Source organism: Lolium rigidum, chromosome 7, assembly GCF_022539505.1.
Source record: "Lolium rigidum isolate FL_2022 chromosome 7, APGP_CSIRO_Lrig_0.1, whole genome shotgun sequence".
NCBI lineage: Eukaryota > Viridiplantae > Streptophyta > Magnoliopsida > Poales > Poaceae > Lolium > Lolium rigidum.
The window spans coordinates 230675486-230691909 of NC_061514.1; positions in this window are offsets into that span (position 1 = coordinate 230675486).

Below are 16424 nucleotides of genomic sequence, written 5' to 3' on the forward strand. Positions count from 1 at the left end.
TTAAGATAATAATTAATTAGGGTTTAAATCCTTCTAATAAGGATTTAAATAAATTAATAGAAAAGGAAAATTAATTGTAATGTTTTCCTTATTTACTTACTGGTTTTTATTTATTTTATGAGATTTTTACTAATTATTGAATTTTATTTGAATTTGGAATTAGAATTAAAGGCTTAATGAACAAGTATTAAATAATGAAATTTTTATTAAAAATAAAAATTTCATTTTATATTTTTATTGGATAGAGTTATCTTTTCTAAGAATTTTCATATCTCATTTATATTTTTCTGACTTAATTTGGATTTTCTAAATTTATTTGAAGATGCAGGTAATTTCATTGGATTTATATTTAAACGAAAAGACTAAGTGTACCGTTTGGGTTTCTACCCGTATCACCGACTCGGTGGACCCTAGTCCACGTCAGCTGCCACGCGGACGAATGTTGGTCAGATTTGACCGGGCGTTTGACCTCGCCGACGGTTAAACGCCGGCGAGACAGCACGCGGTGGCGCCGCCAATTTCTGGCGCCCCAGGACGCGCGGCTAGGCTCTACTGGGCCCCCTCGACACGCTGAGTACAGCGGTGGTGTTGGTTTTCCCAGACGGTCACCGGAGCCTCGCCGGAGAACAAGACCGCGGCGGTGCAACTCCGGTGAGTACTCGAAATAACGCCACGCTTGATGATTGAGCATGGATTCGGGCTCTAAAGATGCGTAAGGATCACTCGAGGCCGATGAGCTGCTCGACGAAGCCCGGGATGGTCGGAGCTGCCCTCACGGACATGATTTCCGGCGAGGTGCTGCGGAAGGGGCTAGTGAAATTGGGCCTCTCCCTAGCTTCCCCCGATGCGTGCCTTCTCCCAACGGGTCTACACGTCGAGGCGCACCTCCTCGACCGCCTCTCGGATGCTGGGGCGCCTCCCCTCGTCCGCTTCTTCTCCGACGCCGGCGGTAACTGGCGGGCTATTGCCAGGGATAGGGAGTGAATGAGAGGGCGAGGTTTGGCGGAGACGAACTAGGGTTCTTGGGCGAAGCTCTGAGCAGCTTTATAGCTCCTGGCATGGTCGAATTCGACGTCACATCGCCGGAGACGGCGCAGATGCCACGGTGAGGTAGAGGTGTGCAATGGGCACGAATCGTGGCGCAAACTATGTCAACGGACTCGTTGCGATTCACGCAGATCTTTGGAATGGAATTGGAGTCCGGGGCTCGTCCTTATCGTCGTCGAGGACGTGGCCAGGGAGCTCCTCCGCCGTGTCGATCTCAGGGAAGAAGAAGGAACGGCTTCGCTTCTTCTCTTTATTTTTTACAGCGAAACGTTATTTGGGTCGGGTTGATTCTGGTGCTGGGCTGGGCTGTGCATTGGGCTTCTGTTGGGCTGCGTCAAGGCTGAAGCTGGGTTGCTGCGGCCTGGCAGGGTCCAGATAGGTTTTTCCCTATTTTACTTTTCTGTTTTTATTTTCCTGTTTTATATTTATCCATTGAAATTCATATTTGGGTTTGGTTTACTTTTGCAGATCTTTCAATTATGCAAATTTCAATCAGGATTTAGTTTCCTGTCTTTCATACCAGTATTCTATTGGAATAATTATTTTAGATAAGATTATATTGCATATTAGTGACTTATTCAAAATAACTCATAATCATGAATTTTATATGTTTCCTTTAATTCTCCTTTTGCTATGCAATCAATTCTGTTTAGAATTATGAGAGTGATACTTCCAACTCAAAGTATTTGAGGGATTGTTATTATGTCTTAGTTTCCATTTGAGAGTTTAATCACTTGTATATTAGTTCATGTGAGCAACATTTTATTAGGGTTGTGTAGGTTTGATGATAACCCATATTAAATCTCACATTAGTATTATGGTCTCTTAATCCTTTGAAATACCGAGAGTAATTATTACTCTTATCAGGGTTTGGTTTTGATTCTAATGATAAGTGGTTGATTATCACTTATGGGTTTGAATTATTAAATATAGCACAAGGTTAATCTTTGGTTTATAATTGAAACCAAAGATATAGTTTGTGAGCAATTTCTAAGGTTCTATTGAGATTCATCTAATGGCAGTTGGTTTGAATCTCAGCTATGGCCTGGTTTGTTTTAGGATCACTATAGTGTTACATAAACTAGGGTTGAGGTTTAATTCTAGGTGGTGAGATGGGATGACATCATATTACATGTGCTAGGGTTTATTCTCCCCTAACCATGATAAGGTGTTTACTTGCTTAATATTTCATGTGCTACCCTAATTACTAAAGATTTGGGAATTGGTTTTATCTTCTACCAATTACCTTCTTTTATTATTCCCAACTTATCATTAAAGTAACTACATTGATTTAAGTTCTTTTTATAGTTAACTTTGGTCACATGAATGTATGGTTTCTCACTACATAAAGTATAGAATTTAACTCTAAAGGTTTTCTTGTGGTTCTTGAGTGAAGATTGTGATATAAGTCTAGGGTTGCTTACTAATGATTTCCCCATGATTTCATGTGGTGAATGACATCTACTTATCTTATTAGGGTTTATCTTATCCTCACATATCTCAAGAGCATGATCATGGTTAGACATGATCAACTTGTTCTTGATATCATTTCCTCAAGTTCTTAGGTTTTATGATCATCATTCAATTTATAATGTTCAAGGTTGGGCTTCCTAAAGTATTTCTAATGGAAGGGTTTCACTTCCATGATCAAATGTTGTCTTGATTAACTAAACATAATATCTCCCTTATTTCAAGTGTTGCCTCAATTATCTTGAGTGTAACTCTATAGCTTGAGTTTTCTCATACAGGAATTGTTTATTCTAGGGTTTATGGTGTACTCACAATATCTCAATAGGTATTAAGTCTAAGACTCCACTTGGCTGTCTTGATTGAGTTAATCTCCTCCTTACTTTATCAATTCATGGATATGGTATTATTCCATGTGATATTAGGTTATCTCACCACTTCAAGGGAAATGGTTTACAACCTAATACTTTAGTTCAAAGGTTGTCCTTTGTTCATTAATAGGTAAAGCTAGGTTTAGAATAAATGGTCTCTCTCATATGGGAAGGCTTGAATAATACTCTAAGGTTTCTCTTAAAGGTGATGGTTTGAATACATGGATGTATTTCCAAGGTTCTGTTCAAGGTTTATCATTGATCCTCTAATAAGTAACATAGAACTCTCATCTCTTTGGATTTGATGTATAATAATATGGAAATAGAGGAGAATTATATTTCTTTGTTAGATATCCTTGTCTTGTTTCCAAGATTAAGGTAGAATGGGTATCATAGGTTTTATGGTAGGAGCTTGGATTAATTTAAGACATGGAGAAGATAAGTGAAGAATGGTTTCCCAATTATTGTTACTTGATTTCCAATTAATTGTAGGTTCATATGTTATGGCAGGGAATTCAATATTATGATCTTTTATAAGATCAAGCAATTGATCATTGAGTAAAGTGTTGTTGTGTGGATTATTAGTTCCATTTGATCTTACCCCTTAGATCAAATCATCTCTACCCAAAACAATGTTTTAACCAAAGTCACATTGAGGTTTATAGCGCTTGACTTGATGAGCTACTTCAATTCCACCAAGGTCAAGTGAAACTTCGGCTATCGTGACTGTTTTACTTTAAAGCGCGAAAATTCCCCAGATTTTCTATGCATGAATGCGATGCACACATCTGTTTCCCCTATTTTTGTAACCCCAATACCTGGGATATTACAGTCTCTACCCCTTAAACTAAACTTCGTCCTCGAAGTTTGATCTCTCTCACGTTTCCGAAGTGTGTATCTGACTTGTGCAGACTACGACTTTTCTCGAACTCCGTGGTGATCTCACTGGATATAATTGAATATATCCCTTGTCCAGATTCTTCCTGGAATCCATTACTGTTTGACATCAAACAACTATACTTCCTTTACTTCCATGATTTCCTCCAATATTATAAGCTTGTTTCCTTTCTCATTGAATATTCAATGATTGGAACTTCTTCTTGTCCTCGACAGTCTTAATTGAGGACTAATTGGATAACAATCTCCTATTTGATAAAATAGGTCTTTGTTTTTCCCTTACTACCAAAACTCGCAATGAATGGTGCTTAATAAGGTTCTAACCATGGAAATGGTTGTGATGGTTTATTTTCCTAGGAATGGATTAGACTCATTTAGTCCATCCAATCATGGTTTATATTTGATACCTATAATTGTTTTGGTTTCTTTAGGTTCCATGAAAGGAATCATTCTATTAGTCTATGGTTCTGGTATGGTCAATTTCCTTCGGTCTTTGACCTCCTTGAGCTATATTTGGTCTCTGATATTTCCTTCGTCCAACTTCTTTATCTTTGACTTACTTGAGCTTAAGTACTTCTGAGTAGATATTACTTATTTGCTCAAGTTACAATCCACTTCTTACGTCCTCGAGGTATGAACCTCGGCTTCTGGTCTGACATCCTTCTGAAAGTAATGTTCAACAATCTTATGAAAATAAGATCGAACTTCCTCTCAGTTCAGACCTTCTTCTTCTACCTTACTCAAAATATTGAGTTATTGTACATCCAACTCAATGTTTACTCTACCCCTTAGGGTTTTCTTATGGTCTTCAACTCCTTTTCTTCCAACTATTGGATTTATGGTTGGAATATTGGTCTCGGTTATAACTTATGGGTTTTACTTCTTCTAAAGTCTCGCGAAGAATGTTTTTGGTGTATCCACTCAATTGTGGACATCCAATGTGAATCCTTCGACTAAATGATTATAGATCTAGCTATTTGGTCGACAAGATTTTTATTTGTTCACAAACTTTTGTTACAAATAATTAAATCGTGGACTATTTGTAATACCAACCGATACCAGTTGTGGTTATTATACCAACCGTGGCTATTTGATATCTAAAAAAATGGATTCTATTATAGGTTCCGATCAACTGGACGAGACATCTTCTACTCTATCTCGTAGTGTTGATCCTATACCAATTGTGGTCTTCTGATATCAACTATGGTCTTCTTATATCTTCTATGAGTTCATAGGTCATCTTTCTTTCTTCGAGGGTTTATTGTTGCAAGAAAACCACTAACACTATGATTATAGTATTCGAAGTGATTTCCCATGCATTCCCTCTTCTATGTTGACTATGGATCTGCTTGAGCTTCACCATAATCACCAGCTTTCTCACCCTCATGCTTCTTGTGTACTAAAGTACTCCTCTGTTGAGGTAAAGCATGAGTTTAGGTTGGTACTTCCTTCAGAGTATTGTGGTTGCTTCACACAACTTTGTTTCCTTTATCTCGATGAACCTTCTTCTTGTCTTCATAATCTTCAGAAATCGTCACTTCCTCACACGTTTTCCATTACCCCCTAGATCTATAGCATCAAGTCAGAACTTGATATTGCAACATGCATTTGCATATCAAAGTCAAACTTCATGTATGGATCTAGTCAATCAATGAAAATCCAATAAAATCCAAGAAGATTCAGCTTTGTGAATATAATACACACCATCATAAGATAGGTTTATATCGTGATACTTAGCACGAATGTAGGGAATTCTACTATTTGTCTCAATCTTTACCTTAATTGCACATTTGCAATGAGATAAACTTGAAACAAAGTGGTCTAGGATAGTTGCGGTTAACCTAATTTTCTTTGGAAGTACTAACTGAGCTTCCATTTTGCTGAGGACTAGTTCAATGATATGTCTCGTTTCTAACATCACTATTCTAGACACATAACTATTGGAATATAGCTCCTATACTTCCAAGTTATTGTATCGTAAGGCTATGGACCTAATGTTCTTGACACAGCTTCCCATGGTTTTTGGAACATAATTCTTGCACTATTGTTTAGCACTTGGCTTCTTATTGTACTCCTCCAAAATTCTTATAATGTTCTATTCCATCACATAATGATTCTCAATTGAATCATATATGATTAACAACTCTACCATGTAAGTTGACATATATTCTTCTTATCTCTCTTCCTTATCTCCCATGATTGACTCATCATGGTCTCTACTACCTCATATGACTCATAGTTATCACTTACTATCAGCTTGTTTCACATGTCTAGATAAGTTTACTCACTTATTACTTATATTGGTCTACATCTTCTATTAGGGTATCTTAATTATCTACATCACTTGTTATTACTTCTAGTGCAGGTCTAAGTAATTCTTATTTAACTATAACATGTGTTGGTACACCTCTTCCAATAGGATAGCTTCCTTATGGTTGTATCCTCTCTTTGGACTACCATGTATTGTATACCAACTGTGGTCTACTCATCTATTGTTCTAAGGACTTAATGGTATACTACCTACTTGGGATTAACTAACTAACTTTATTTTATCTTGGTAAGCTAGATAAGAAATGTTGACTCAAGTGTGTCAGGATTATTCTCAAGTGAATATCCATCTCAAGTCATAAAAATATTTGGTCTAACTAAGACAACTTCCTATAGACACTACCAATCCTATAGGTCTCCTTTAAAGGTTTTAATCCTAAGGTCAAAGCATTGGCTCTGATACCAACTGTGGTGACCCGGCATACCACTGCATGGTGTAGTATGCAAGTCTGATATAACACCGATGAAACACCGTTTCACTCGTATTATATCGCTCAGAGTGGTACAACAGAAACATATGCGGGTCCAAGGCATGTCTATAGAATTACAACACAGACTCTTTACAAAAGATCAGCACAGCCTCCTACTTTACAATGAGGTAAAACTGCAAATAAACTCCAGGAGAACGACTCGTAGTCTAATCCTAACACGAACTCTATTTGTAGAGTATTTAACTAGCTATAGAGGCTATGAGTAGATTCTAGCTAAATAGGAGCTAAGTTTAGGAAGCTAGTTCCTTTCTATTGCTAATCTAGGTTTCTCCTTGTTGGATGTGGTATCTGACTCCTCTGATAGGTCCTGTTTCTTGAAGTAGTTGTTGACTCCTCGATCTTCGAGTTGCACCTGTAGATACTCCTTCGATGCCTCCATATCTAAGCGGGGATTTAAGAGTGGGATGAGTACGAGCGTACTCAACAAGTTCATTATAGGAAAGAGGTGTTTAATGCACTAGCTACAGCATTAGACCAGAAAGTCTAATACCAATGCAGGTTTTCATAATCATTTATTCAAAAGATTGCTTTTATTCAGAAGAACTATGTCCGTCAGCCTTCACCGGTTTACTAGAACTTCATGGAGCTCCTTTCCGGCAGCGTTCGCAGTTCCATATCCCGGAACGAGGAGTGACAGGTCACGGTTCTTTACACTCTGCAGAGGTGTGTTGCTTTACCCATAAGAGATCTTAACCTTGGTGCCAACCAAGTTGCAGGCTTGTCCACACTTCCTATGGTGTGAGGCCCGGTATAAGGTCTAGCCAATCATGTTCCTCCGCTACCTCGAACACCCACCCTTTGTTGCATACCCCGACCCCGGGTCCTCGTCGGTCCCATTATTCCCGTAATTTCGGGGTGGACCCCGACCACGACAACAGTTTGGGACTCGTTAACCAAACTCCTTCGCCGGTAGCTGCAACCCATCATAGACCACATTACCGTGGGGAATTAGAAGGGGATCCCCACCCTCAAGTTGTTCCGCAAGCAGCAACCGCTACGGTAAGCAACGGCTATACCGTGGGGAATTAGAAGGGGCTCCCCACCCTCAAGTTACTCCGCAAGACACAACTCGCTACGGTAAGCGCATCCGTTGATGAACGAGAGGTGGAAACACTTTTGACTACTCCGTCCCACTCCGGATCTTATGGTTAACACGGGTATTACGGCACAAGAATCACTGGCGACATTTGTTGTTTAATCCTAGATGGATATAAACCCTTGCAATGGAACCTCCACCATATCAACACAATCCATGGTTCCATTGCCCACCACATAGTCATATTCATAGTTATGAAAGTAGTGGTTTTGATTTTTGTGCAATAGTGATAACCATAATACTTTGCAAGTAATTTGATAAAAATACTCAAATGACATGAGCAAGTGATGAACTTGCCTTTCTTGACTGCAAGATTATGCGAGGCAAGGTCTTCGATACGCAATAACTCCAAATTCTGAAATAGCATCATCGTCCGGTAAGGACGATGTTTAAAAGATTGGAAAGGATGCAATAATGCATAAGAATGAGATGCAATCGCTCTAAACGTGACCTAACCCCGATGATTTAGGATTAGTGAGTTGTAATGATTAGTTCGGGGTGTGTTGCACTTTTAGAGTGATTCACAAACAAGGTTCTTATTCAGGGTTGTGTTGTTTTACAATCATAAGCAGGTGGTAAAATGCATAGTGACAATCATATATACCAAAGAATAATAGTTGTATAATAAGTAAAGAGCAATTGTCAATTTTAATACTATATGGCATGGTTAATGATTACTTGTTATATTCTTCAAAAGAATAACTTTTGAAGAACATGTTCTTTAATAAAGAACAAGTATGACAATTGGGTTTATGGGATGCTATAATTGATTCCGGTTCCAAGTAGTTTCGAAGTAAGTATAAGATGGATCACAACAAAGTTGGATTTATTAGCAACTAGGCTTGATTGGTCTTACTTAAGCATAAGCAACTTAAGCAATTAATTATCCGTGGTTGCTATCATGATTGGTATTCCTTGTTGGTGATAGATGGTTATTGGCTATAGGTCCTATTAGGCATGATTGATGATGATTCCTCATTTTCTTCAAAAGAATAACTTTTGAAGAACATACTTCTTAAGTAATAAGAAGTATTGCAATTAGGGTTGAGGTTGTCTAGGTTTTACTGTTGGTTTTATTAAGTAAGGAGTAATTGGCTCCTAAATAGGATGGTTGATAAGTATCCAACATTAGTAGGGTTTAGTGGAATAGGGTTATGTAATATAAAATAGTAGGTATGGTTACTATTCGGGTTCATCACCATGGTGTGATGCTAAATAGGGATAAATATGGAGGATGGCTTTGGTAATAGGATCTAGGGTTTACACTTGGTTGACCCTACTTAATTATCTAGGTCTGATGAAGATGAATACATGGGATACCCATATATGAGGGATAGGTCTTCTACATTTTATGTGGCCAAGACAAGTATTTAGTTGCGACTGTGGTTCTATGCTTTGAAAGAAGGTACCATGATCACAGGTTCTAACCTAGGGTTTAGGTTAGAAACAAATTAAGCTTCAAACTGATTAATTAATGGAGCTGGGGTTCCTAATGGAATTAGGGTTTTTAGGGTTCACATGAAATGGTAGGGTTGTAATATTACTCTATATGGAATTAGGGTTTGCTAATTACCCTATAATTATTGGATTAATAACTTCATTGATAAAGTTGAAGTTATTAATAATTTTGAAATAAGAATAATATTGAGTTTGGCATTTTTAATAATTTTTAAATAATTAATAATTAAGATAATAATTAATTAGGGTTTAAATCCTTCTAATAAGGATTTAAATAAATTAATAGAAAAGGAAAATTAATTGTAATGTTTTCCTTATTTACTTACTGGTTTTTATTTATTTTATGAGATTTTTACTAATTATTGAATTTTATTTGAATTTGGAATTAGAATTAAAGGCTTAATGAACAAGTATTAAATAATGAAATTTTTATTAAAAATAAAAATTTCATTTTATATTTTTATTGGATAGAGTTATCTTTTCTAAGAATTTTCATATCTCATTTATATTTTTCTGACTTAATTTGGATTTTCTAAATTTATTTGAAGATGCAGTAATTTCATCGGATTTATATTTAAACAGTAAAAGACTAAGTGTACCGTTTGGGTTTCTACCCGTATCACCGACCGGTGGACCCTAGTCCACGTCAGCCTGCCACGCGGACGAATGTTGGTCAGATTTGACCGGGCGTTTGACCTCGCCGACGGTTAAACGCCGGTGAGACAGGCACGCGGTGGCGCCGCCACTTCTCGGCGCCCCGAGACGCGCGGCTAGGCTCTCACCGGACCCCCTCGACACGCCGAGTACAGCGGTGGTGTTGGTTTTCCCGCACGGTCACCGGAGCCTCGCCGGAGAACAAGACCGCGGCGGTGCAACTCCGGTGAGTACTCGAAATAACGCCACGCTTGATGATTGAGCATGGATTCGGGCTCTAAAGATGCGTAAGGATCACCTGAAGCCGATGAGCTGCTCGACGAAGCCCGGGATGGTCGGAGCTGCCCTCACGGACATGATTTCCGGCGAGGTGCTGCGGAAGGGGCTAGTGAAATTGGGCCTCTCCCTAGCTTCCCCGATGCGTGCCTTCTCCCAACGGGTCTACACGTCGAGGCGCACCTCCTCGACCGCCTCTCGGATGCTCGGGGCGCCTCCCTCGTCCGCTTCTTCTCCGACGCCGGCGGTAACTGGCGGGCTATTGCCAGGGATAGGGAGTGAATGAGAGGGCGAGGTTTGGCGGAGACGAACTAGGGTTCTTGGGCGAAGCTCTGAGCAGCTTTATAGCTCCCGGCATGGTCGAATTCGACGTCACATCGCCGGAGACCGGCGCGAGTGCCACGGTGAGGTAGAGGTGTGCAATGGGCACGAATCGTGGCGCAAACTATGTCAACGGACTCGTTGCGATTCACGCAGATCTTTGGAATGGAATTGGAGTCCGGGGCTCGTCCTTATCGTCGTCGAGGACGTGGCCAGGGAGCTCCTCCGCCGTGTCGATCTCAGGGAAGAAGAAGGAACGGCTTCGCTTCTTCTCTTTATTTTTTACAGCGAAACGTTATTTGGGTCGGGTTGATTCTGGTGCTCGGGCTGGGCTGTGCATTGGGCTTCGTTGGGCTGCGTCAAGGCTGAAGTCTGGGTTCTTGCGGCCTGGCGAGGTCCGGATAGGTTTTTCCCTATTTTACTTTTCTCGTTTTTATTTTCCTGTTTTATATTTATCCATTGAAATTCATATTTGGGTTTGGTTTACTTTTGCAGATCTTTCAATTATGCAAATTTCAATCAGGATTTAGTTTCCTGTCTTTCATACCAGTATTCTATTGGAATAATTATTTTAGATAAGATTATATTGCATATTAGTGACTTATTCAAAATAACTCATAATCATGAATTTTATATGTTTCCTTTAATTCTCCTTTTGCTATGCAATCAATTCTGTTTAGAATTATGAGAGTGATACTTCCAACTCAAAGTATTTGAGGGATTGTTATTATGTCTTAGTTTCCATTTGAGAGTTTAATCACTTGTATATTAGTTCATGTGAGCAACATTTTATTAGGGTTGTGTAGGTTTGATGATAACCCATATTAAATCTCACATTAGTATTATGGTCTCTTAATCCTTTGAAATACCGAGAGTAATTATTACTCTTATCAGGGTTTGGTTTTGATTCTAATGATAAGTGGTTGATTATCACTTATGGGTTTGAATTATTAAATATAGCACAAGGTTAATCTTTGGTTTATAATTGAAACCAAAGATATAGTTTGTGAGCAATTTCTAAGGTTCTATTGAGATTCATCTAATGGCAGTTGGTTTGAATCTCAGCTATGGCCTGGTTTGTTTTAGGATCACTATAGTGTTACATAAACTAGGGTTGAGGTTTAATTCTAGGTGGTGAGATGGGATGACATCATATTACATGTGCTAGGGTTTATTCTCCCCTAACCATGATAAGGTGTTTACTTGCTTAATATTTCATGTGCTACCCTAATTACTAAAGATTTGGGAATTGGTTTTATCTTCTACCAATTACCTTCTTTTATTATTCCCAACTTATCATTAAAGTAACTACATTGATTTAAGTTCTTTTTATAGTTAACTTTGGTCACATGAATGTATGGTTTCTCACTACATAAAGTATAGAATTTAACTCTAAAGGTTTTCTTGTGGTTCTTGAGTGAAGATTGTGATATAAGTCTAGGGTTGCTTACTAATGATTTCCCCATGATTTCATGTGGTGAATGACATCTACTTATCTTATTAGGGTTTATCTTATCCTCACATATCTCAAGAGCATGATCATGGTTAGACATGATCAACTTGTTCTTGATATCATTTCCTCAAGTTCTTAGGTTTTATGATCATCATTCAATTTATAATGTTCAAGGTTGGGCTTCCTAAAGTATTTCTAATGGAAGGGTTTCACTTCCATGATCAAATGTTGTCTTGATTAACTAAACATAATATCTCCCTTATTTCAAGTGTTGCCTCAATTATCTTGAGTGTAACTCTATAGCTTGAGTTTTCTCATACAGGAATTGTTTATTCTAGGGTTTATGGTGTACTCACAATATCTCAATAGGTATTAAGTCTAAGACTCCACTTGGCTGTCTTGATTGAGTTAATCTCCTCCTTACTTTATCAATTCATGGATATGGTATTATTCCATGTGATATTAGGTTATCTCACCACTTCAAGGGAAATGGTTTACAACCTAATACTTTAGTTCAAAGGTTGTCCTTTGTTCATTAATAGGTAAAGCTAGGTTTAGAATAAATGGTCTCTCTCATATGGGAAGGCTTGAATAATACTCTAAGGTTTCTCTTAAAGGTGATGGTTTGAATACATGGATGTATTTCCAAGGTTCTGTTCAAGGTTTATCATTGATCCTCTAATAAGTAACATAGAACTCTCATCTCTTTGGATTTGATGTATAATAATATGGAAATAGAGGAGAATTATATTTCTTTGTTAGATATCCTTGTCTTGTTTCCAAGATTAAGGTAGAATGGGTATCATAGGTTTTATGGTAGGAGCTTGGATTAATTTAAGACATGGAGAAGATAAGTGAAGAATGGTTTCCCAATTATTGTTACTTGATTTCCAATTAATTGTAGGTTCATATGTTATGGCAGGGAATTCAATATTATGATCTTTTATAAGATCAAGCAATTGATCATTGAGTAAAGTGTTGTTGTGTGGATTATTAGTTCCATTTGATCTTACCCCTTAGATCAAATCATCTCTACCCAAAACAATGTTTTAACCAAAGTCACATTGAGGTTTATAGCGCTTGACTTGATGAGCTACTTCAATTCCACCAAGGTCAAGTGAAACTTCGAGTCATCGTGACTGTTTTACTTTAAAGCGCGAAAATTCCCCAGATTTTCTATGCATGAATGCGATGCACACATCTGTTTCCCCTATTTTTGTAACCCCAATACCTGGGATATTACAGTGTGTTTGCAAGATGGTCAAGCTATACTCCTTGAATCAATGATATTTAGCTCATTCCTCAAATAAGTGAACCTTGCTTCATCAAGAGGCTTCGTGAATATATCGGCAAGTTGATCTTTGGTTGGAACATAGATAAGCTCAATATCACCACGGGCAACATGATCCCCAATGAAATGATTCCGGATCTCAATATGCTTCGTTCTTGAATGTTGCACCGGATTATAGGCAATCTTGATGGCACTTTCATTGTCACATAATAGAGGCACTTTGTCACAAATGACACCGTATTCCTTTAAAGTTTGCCTCATCCATAACAATTGAGTGCATCCACTTGCGGCGACAACATATTCGGCTTCGGCGGTGGAGAGAGATATACAATTTTGCTTCTTAGAAGACCAACACACCAAAGATCTACCAAGGAATTGGCAAGCCCCGGAAGTTGATTTCCTATCATCCTTGTCACCCGCCCAATCCGCATCGGTATATCCATTGAGAATAAAACTTGAGCCTTTGGGGTACAAAATACCATATCTTGGGGTATCAACCAAATATCGAAAGATTCTTTTGAGAGCCATCATGTGGCTCTCCTTAGGAGAAGCTTGATACCTTGCACACACACCAACACTCAACACTATGTCCGGTCTAGATGCACAAAGGTAAAGCAAGGATCCAATCATGGAGCGAAATACCTTTTGATCCACCTCTTTACCATTGGGATCAAGTGCAAGATGACATTTGGTGACCATAGGAGTGGCCACACCCTTCATCTCGGTCATCTTGAACCTCTTGAGCATGTCTTGGAGATATTTTGCTTGATTGACGAAGGTTCCTTCCCTCAATTGCTTGATCTCAAAACCAAGGAAGAACTTCATCTCTCCCATCATAGACATCTCAAACCTATCGGTCATAAGCTTTGAGAATTCATCATTGAAAGCTTTGTTAGTCGAGCCAAATATAATATCATCAACATATAACTGGCAAACGAAAAGCTCCCCATTGACCCTCTTAGTAAAAAGAGTGGGGTCGATTAGCCCAACATCAAACCCACGGTCTACCAACAATTCCTTAAGGTGCTCGTACCAAGCTCTAGGAGCTTGTTTGAGACCATAAAGTGCTTTATCAAGCTTGTAGACATGGTTAGGAAAGTTGGGATCCTCGAACCCCGGGGGTTGCTTAACATAAACCTCTTCATGCAAAGGACCATTAAGAAAAGCACTTTTCACATCCATTTGTTGTAACTAAAAGTTATGATGCGATGCGTAAGCAAGAAGGATACGGATGGACTCAAGGCGAGCCACGGGAGCATAGGTTTCCTCAAAGTCAATTCCCTCAACTTGAGAAAACCCTTGAGCCACCAATCTTGCCTTGTTCCTCACAACATTTCCAAATTCATCTTGCTTGTTCTTGAAAATCCATTTAGTGCCTATAACATTGCGGCACCCCTTTGGCTTCTCTACTAAGGTCCACACTTTGTTGCGCTTGAAGTTGTTGAGTTCTTCATGCATAGCTTCCAACCAATCCGAATCTTCAAGGGCTTCAAATACTTTCTTGGGTTCCACTAAGGAGATATAAGCATGATGATGGCTAAAGTTCGCCAATTGCCTTCTTTTGGAAACCTTTGCCCTTACATCACCAAGAACCTTGTCATGAGTGTGTCCACGAAGTTCAAGGTTCCTATCTCTTCTTGCTAGACGACGGGCCTCGATCTCCTCCTTGGTTCTTCTTGGCCTTGGAGGTGTCACTTGATCAACTTGATCTTTTGGGTCCCCGTCTTGACCATCAACTTGAGCTTCCTCAAATACTTGGGGTTGCTCAACCTCATGTGCTTGATCTTGAACAATATTCGGAGAAGGGCAAGACTTGATTGGATCCTCATTGGAACCATCATGAATGCTTGGTTGATCTTGACCTTGATCTTGTCCTTGATCTTGCACACAAGAGGGAGGGTCTTGTTCTTGTTCTTGGGTTGGTGCATCATTTGCTTCACTAGGTAGGGTTTGTTGATGTTGAGAAGATGAGGGCTCCACCGTGGTAGAGCATAGTTCTTCCCGAGACGCCACACCGTGTCCCTCAATGGGGCGGAAAAATCCCACACCCATTCTTACTATGGCATCTTGAGGTATTTCATCACCTGCACAAACATCAACTTGCCCCACTTGGGAGCCATCATTTTCTTCGAACTTCACACTACAAGATTCAATGATAATCCCGGAGGATACATCAAAGATTCTATAAGTGTGAGATTCGGCACCGTAACCAACAAATATACCCTCCAAAGCTTTAGGAGAAAATTTAGACAAACGAACTCCTTTGATTTTGTAGAAACACTTACACCCGAACACCTTGAAGTATGAGATATTAGGCTTGTTCCCGGTGAGTATTTCATATGGAGTCTTGTTCAAGCCCTTGCGGAGATAGAGCCGGTTAGAGGAGTGGCAAGCGGTGGAGATGGCTTCCGCCCAAAAGTTATAGCGGGATTTATACTCCGCCATAATAGATCTTGCCATATCCATAAGAGTCCGGTTCTTCCTCTCCACAACAACATTTTGTTGAGGGGTGTAAGCAGCGGAATATTGATGTAGAATCCCCTCATCACTAAGAAAATCATTGAGTGTATAGTTCTTGAACTCGGAGCCGTTGTCACTTCTTATTGCCATAATGAGGAGGTTGTGTTGGTGTTGCACCTCGGTAGCAAAGTTAATGAATATTTGTTGAGTCTCATCCTTCGTCTTGAGAAAGTAGACCCAAGTATATCTTGAGTAGTCATCAACAATCACCAAGCAATGTTTCTTCGCACCAAGACTTGCATGAGTAACGGGACCAAAGAGATCCACATGAAGGAGTTCCAAGATCCTCTTGGAAGAGATGATAGTCTTGCTTGGATGCGGAGAGTCATGCATTTTGCCTTCAACACAAGCCCTACAAACACGATCTTGGCAAAAGACACATTTTCCATTAGTCCCACAATATGGTTCCCCTTGTGAAGACTTTGCAAAGTTCTCATGTTGACATGGGCTAGGCGGCGATGCCACAACCAACCCACGTCTGCCTTTCCGAATAGGCACATCGCACTTATCGTGGTGGTCCCAGAAAAGTCCACCACATACAAGTTGTGTTCGCGATACCCAACGAAAGCGACTTTTAGAGTCTTGCTCCACAAGAGGACCACAATATCATTATCAATAAAGACGGCGAAACCCATCTTGCCAAGGGCGGAAACGGAAAGCAAATTGTAACCAAGAGTTTTGACAAGCATGACATCCACAAGAGTAATGTTGTGTGCAACCACAACCTTGCCAAAACCCAATACCTCGGATGTAG